Source organism: Salvelinus sp. IW2-2015, linkage group LG17 (genome assembly GCF_002910315.2).
Source record: "Salvelinus sp. IW2-2015 linkage group LG17, ASM291031v2, whole genome shotgun sequence".
Lineage (NCBI taxonomy): Eukaryota > Metazoa > Chordata > Actinopteri > Salmoniformes > Salmonidae > Salvelinus > Salvelinus sp. IW2-2015.
The window spans coordinates 37626735-37633437 of NC_036857.1; the positions used below are offsets into that span (position 1 = coordinate 37626735).

Here is a 6703-nt window from a genome sequence, read left to right on the forward strand (position 1 = left end):
CACAGTTGATAGTGCATTTCAGAGCAAAAACCAAGCTATGAGGTTGAAGGAATTGTCTGTAGAGCTTCGAGACAGGATTATGTTGAGGCACAGATCTGGGGAACGGTACCTAAATATTTCTGCAGCATTGAAGGTCCCCAAGAACACAATAGCCTCCATCATTCTTAAATGGAAGAAGTTTGAAACCACCAAGACTCTTCCTACAGCTAACCGCCCAGCCAAACAGAGCAATCAAGGGAGGTGATCAAGAACCCGATGGTCACTCTGACAGAGATCCAGAGTTCCTCTGTGGAGATGGGAGAACCTTCCAGAAGGACAACCATCTCTGCAGCACTCCTCCAATCAGGCCATTATGGTAGACTGGCCAGAYGGAAGCCACTTCTCAGTAAAAGGCACATGACAGCCCACTTGGAGTTTGCCAAAAGGTACCTAAAGGACTTTCAGACCATGAGAAACAATACTCTCTGGTCTGAAGAAACCAACATTGTACGCTTTGGCCTGAATGCCAAGCGTCACGCCTGGAGAAAACCTGGCACCATCCCTACAGTGAAGCATGGTGGTGGCAGCATACATGCTGTGGGGATGTTTTTCAGCAGCAGGGACTGGGAGACTAGTCASGATTGAGGGAAAGATGAACGGAGCAAAGTACAGAGAGATCCTTGATGAAAACCTGCTCCAGAATGATCAGGACCTCAGACTGGGATGAAGGTTCACCTTCCAACAGGACAATGACCCTAAGCAAACAGCCAAGACAACGCAGGAGTGTCTTCGGGACAAGTCTCTGAATGTCCTTGAGTGGCCGAGCCAGAGCCCGCACTTGAACCCGATCGAACATCTCTGGAGAGACCTGAAAATAGCTGCGCAGCGACTCTCCCCATCCAACCTGACAGAGCTTGAGAGAAACTCACCAAATACAGGTGTGCCAAGCTTGTAGCGTCATATCCAAGAAAACTCAAGGCTGTAATCGCTGCCAAAGGTGCTTCAACTGAAGCACTGAGTAAACGGTCTGAATACTTAAGTAAATGTGATCTTTTATTTTATACATTTGTAAAAATGTCTAAAAACCTGTTTTTTTATTTGTCATTATGGGGTATTGTGTGTAGATCGATGAGGGGAAAAAACGATTTAATCCATTTTAGAATAAGGCTGTAACAAAATGTGGAAAAAGTCAAAGGGTCTGAATTACTTTCCGAATGCACTGTATATGGTCGTATATCAACCATGGTGAGGCCGCCTTTTGAGTTCGGGAAAAAAGACGAGCAGCCTAGTGTCTCCTTACCGTTTCTCTGTTCCAGGCGGTGTGGGTGGACCGTTTGAAGCACATCCTCAGCAGGCTAGCTCCCAGCAGCCCCAGCATGGCCAGCAGACACACGTACTTCCACAGGTACTTATACATCACAGGGGGGCGCCARTGCAGCATCTTCTCTATGTCATCAAGAAACCTGGACATTCAGATACACAAGACAATGATCAGTGACAATGGGGAACAAACACAGCAAGTCGACCTGAAGGATCGATGCTGTGAATCACTGTTTGTCATCTAAATTTGTATTAATCCAAAAGTATGACTATTTCTTCATCAATGTATAATTCCTGTTTCGGGAAAGAAATTGTGTCATCTAATTTCTGAGGGACATCGTGTGATTTATGTGGTCAGTGTAGTTATTAGGTTCTTACCGGTCAGCGCCGTATACCCAGGACACGCTGAAAGTYGTCAAACATCATTAGAAAGTAGTTCCCACWGCGCTGCGTGAACAGCATGCCAATCAGAAAGCCGACGATGCAGCTAAACACTGGGGAAGGGAGAGAACATTACAGTCCCCACGCAGACACACTTGGAGTGAGGACTAACACTCAGACCCCATTATGATGCCATGTTATAACACTTCTATATGAATAAGACTTCAAATGTTTATACAAATGAATAGTTTCATCCAGTGGTTCCCAAACTTAGGGTCAGAAACCCAAGATGGGCCACCTGATAGAAAAAGGGGCTCGTGAGCGAAAACATGGACACAGACACCATCTCTCTCGCTCTCTTTACCGGCGTGCTCGGTCTTGTGGCGCTTCAGCACTTTGAAGTTGTCGGCGAGGGGTGTGAGGATGCCCTCCAAGGCGCCGAACATGGTGCTGAGGCCCAGGTTGAGCAGCATGAGGAAGAACAAGGCTCGACCAGAAGGGACTGCCCGGGGAACAGAGTCATGGCCTCGGTGAAGGCTATGAATGCCAGCCCTGTGCCCTCCACACCCCGAAAGAGAGGGACAAAGAGAAAGGGAAGGGGACAGAGGGATAAGAGATGTACATGTATCATGATATACCTCAACAGATCCTAACTATCTTAACATATTTACATTTTAGCAATAAACCTGCTAGAATKAAATGATTAATTTACAAGGAGTGGGTGGAAGAACATACACAAATGTCTGCAGGGTTGGTTGGTTTGCAAATAAAGAGGGCAACGCTGTARCAAAGAAAACAGAGTTGAGATGCAGTGAAAGAAGAGGCAGGCTAGAGTGCAAGATCAACCATTTGCCTTGTTCATCTCCTCCTCTAGGCTGCAGTCGGCGAGGTTGCCMGGGACCTTGGCTCCGMGAGCCGTGAACCAATCCCTGTAGRCCCTCCAGTGGTACCAAACTGGGGTCAGAGATGTTAAACCCGGGTAGCAGGTCCCGGTCTAGGGGCCCCACGGAAAACTGCTCAGACAGCTTCTCCAAGTTACTGAGAGAGGGGAGTGTGAAAAACAACCAGTCAGTTTATTATGTGCTATCGCTACGACCCAGAATTCTTTTTTTTTTGAATTCTTTCTTTTTTTATGGCCGAGTAGATATGCATGTAGATATATAATAATATCTACCTAAACATAACACCAGAAAACAAATTACCCGAACACAGGGCATTTCAACATAGACCCTTTTTCATATCCCAACACACACACACACACACACACACACACACATCACACACACACCACACACACACACACACACACAAAACACAAACACACACAGTACAAAGAGATCAAAAACACTACCCTTTCCTCCACCCAAACACACACCGCGTCACGCAGCGCATGGAGGGTGAGGAAGTTGATGGTGGAAACGGTGAAGAGCGTCACGGTGGCAGTTGTTGCTACGTGGGTTGTGAGAGGAATAGGCAATGACCGACCCAAAGCCCAGGCAAGAGCAAAGAGACCTGCGTGGCTGCCTGGCGGCACACCTGCACCTCACCCCAGATCTCCAGCTGGATTGGGGGGAGAGAGAGAAGGGGGGGGGGGGGGGGGTGCAGTGCTCGAACTGGCAAAGTGCCTGAATCCTACCATAATAGATATCTAGGCCTAGTGCATTATTGATCGCAAGGAATTTGTGTGTGAATTGCCACGGTTGCAAAAGTGGAGTAATTCTGAACCACATACCCCTTAGAACAATCAGGATTACACAGTTAAAAAATACAATAAAAGGGTTGTTTATCAGTGTGTGCTTAACAGTCGCCCAGTTATCCTAGCTGTATGTGGTAGTATTAGCCAGGTTATCACATGCCCCCTCCCCCCCCCGCCCCCCACCTCTCTTTTCCCTTATAACTGTCATTCATACAAGCAGTGTGCTGGGTGGGTGATGATGATACCTTAGGCTGGAACATGCACTTGATGCCCTCTGYAGCCCCATCCAGCATCAGCCCTCTGATGAGGAAACACAGCAGCACCACGTAGGGGAAGATCGAGGAGAAACGCATCACCTTGGATGACAGGAGAAGGAGGGGTAACACGTCTATTGATCAGGACGTCTTAAAATCTCCACCGAGTCAGTCGACCAAGAGTCTGATGACATATGCTCTGTCCTTTTGATGGCCGTTCTCCATTTTCGAGAACTTCTTTAAAAGAGAAGGAATTTAAGCAGGCTTCCGTGAAGTTAGGGTCAGTTTAATGTCAGTGGGATAACTCCCCAGACAGGCCGATGACCGCACTGGAATGTACACTTCTACACCCCCAGCTTCAGTGATTCAATTAGTTCCTCTGCAATTGTGTGTCATGCTTAGGCGGGTTGACTCAAATTCCAGTAAGGCTATACGTGCAGACCAAACAGTAATGCTTAAGCAGAACACTCAGTACCTTGCCAGAAGACTAGATGCCCTTGAACATGCCCATGCAGACGATGGTCCAGGCGGCAAGCAGGCAGCAGGTGATGACGGGGTTAAACTCGCCCGTCACATCGATGGAGTCGGTAATGTCTAGAGCCTTCCGGAACCAGAAGTAGGCGGTGGGACTACTGGCTGTGCATTCCTCCACTGAGATTAAAGACAAAGACCACGGTCAGGTTCACATAAGGCTTGTACTGTGTTTGTATTTGGACAACATTATTGAAAATGTTAGGCAATGAATGAGTGATGGTTGTGTCCTAAATGGAAACCTATTCCTTATACAGTAGTGTTAGGTTCTAATTTTGAATAAATAACTCACGGACACTAGAGAAGCTTAACCAAGTTTAATTCTTCCCAAAGGGTCGATACAGCTGYAATTCAGACACAGRCATGGCTTCCCCCGTGGAGGTATTCATACCCCACTTTGGGTGGCGTCTCCTCCTTATCGCTAAACATTGCATTATTCTTGCTAAGCAGGGAACTAAGTGATATGAGCCTTCAACGGTATCTYCCCTTATCAGTACTGTCACATGCAATGGTTTTCCCTGCACTCAGCTCCTCCCAAGCTTCATTATGGCGACCCCTCATGTCTCTTATGTAACTAATGCTCCTATACTTCTGAGTATAACAATGTTCAAAGTTTACCMCAGAATCCAACAGTAGACTATAGGCCGCCCTGCTCAAAGTAGTGCACTATATAGGGAATAGGGTGGCACATCAGACACAGCTGATGCGTTGTGGCCATGGGAGTGTTTACTTACCAGTTTTGTTACCATGTTCAGGACACTCTTCCCAAGGTAAAGGGTACTGAAAAGAGTTCCCCAAGTAGAACAGGCCCCAGCCGATGATCACATTGTAGTAGAGAGCAACAAAGAAACACACCTGAAAGGAGAAGTGCTTAGATCAAATCCAATTTTAAATTGRTGACTTTAAAACAGTTAGAGTTTAATGGCTGTGATAGAAGCAAACTGAGGATGGATCAACAACATTGTAGAAAATCCTTMATTTCTCTTAATGTTTACAATTAATCATATTGGAAATACAAAAAAAAACCTTCATATCAATCATACATTTTCAGAATCTGTTGCTTGTGTCAACTTTTGTTCTTTTTTTAATGTTGGTTAAATCTCAAATCACTGAAAAACAATGCAAGGAAACCTGTACAGAATAACAATATTACAAAACATGAATGTGTGGCAAAGATATTAACTTTAAGTCCTGAAAACAAAGCGTTATGTTTGGGGAAAATCCAACAACACATCACGGAGTACCACTCTTCATATCTTCAAGCATGGTGGTGGCTGCATCATGTTATGGGTATGCTTGTCATCGGCAAGGACTAGGGAGTATATGATTTAAAAAATTAAGAAAGAAAGCTAAGCTAAGCACCGGCAAAATTCTAGAGGAAAACCTGCTTCAGTCTGCTTTCTAACAGACACTGGGAGACAAATTCACCTTTAGGCAGGACAATAACCTAAAACACAAGGCCAAATATGCACTGGAGTTGCTTACCAAGACGACATTGAATGTTTCTGAGTGGCCTAGTTACAGGTTTGAGTTAAATCGGCTTGAAATCTATGRCAAGASTTGATAAATAGCTGTCTAGCAATGATCACAACCAATTTGACAGAGCTTGAATAATTTTTTAAAGAATAATTGCAAACATTGCACAATCCAAGTGTGCAAAGCTCTTAGAGACTTACCCAGAAAGACTCACAGCTGTAATCGCCGCCAAAAGGTGATTCTAACTAGAGGTCGACCAATTATGATTTTTCAACGCTGATACCGATTATTGGAGGACCAAATAAAGCCGATACCGATTAATCGGACGATTTTTATATATTTGTAACAGTTCGCAACGAGCCAGATGACCCAAACTGCTGCATTTACCACCTCTGCTTACACTAAACGCAAAGGAAGTGACACAATTTCAGGCACCGCATTGATTATATGCAACGCAGRACAAGCTAGTTAAACTGCCAATATCATCAACCATGTGTAGTTAACTAGTGATTATGTTAAGATTGATGTTTTTTGATAAGAGAAGTTTAATGCTAGCTAGCAACTTACCATGGCTCCTTGACGCCTGCACTCTCATAACAGGTGGTCAGCCTGCCACGCAGTCTCCTCGTGTACTGCAATATAAATCGGCCATAATCGGCATCCAAAAATGACGATTACCGATTGTTATGAGTAGAGGTCGACCGATTATGATTTTTCGCCGCCGATACCGATACCGATTATTGGATGACCAAAAAAAGCCGATACCGATTAAATCGGACGATTTTGTATTTTTTTATTTGTAATAATGACAATTACAACAATACTGAATGAACACTTTTATTTTAACTTAATATAATACATCAATAAAATCAATTTAGCCTCAAATAAATAATGAAACATCGCAATGCTTTCAATCATGAGCTGTTTATGACTTCAAGCCTATAGAATCTCCGAGTAGGCTGGTGTAACCGATGTGAAAATGCTACTAGTTAGCGAGGGTGCGCGCTAAAGGCGTTTCAAATCGTGACGTCATCATCTCTGAGACTTGGATGTTGCCTTCTGCTTA

The 6703-nt window shown here is 44.6% G+C and overlaps 1 pseudogene; it reads right to left on the reverse strand.

The window, feature by feature from the left end:
- LOC111976341 (sodium-dependent neutral amino acid transporter B(0)AT2-like) overlaps window positions 1-6703 on the reverse strand; it is a 22263-nt pseudogene that overhangs the window by 8642 nt on the left and 6918 nt on the right.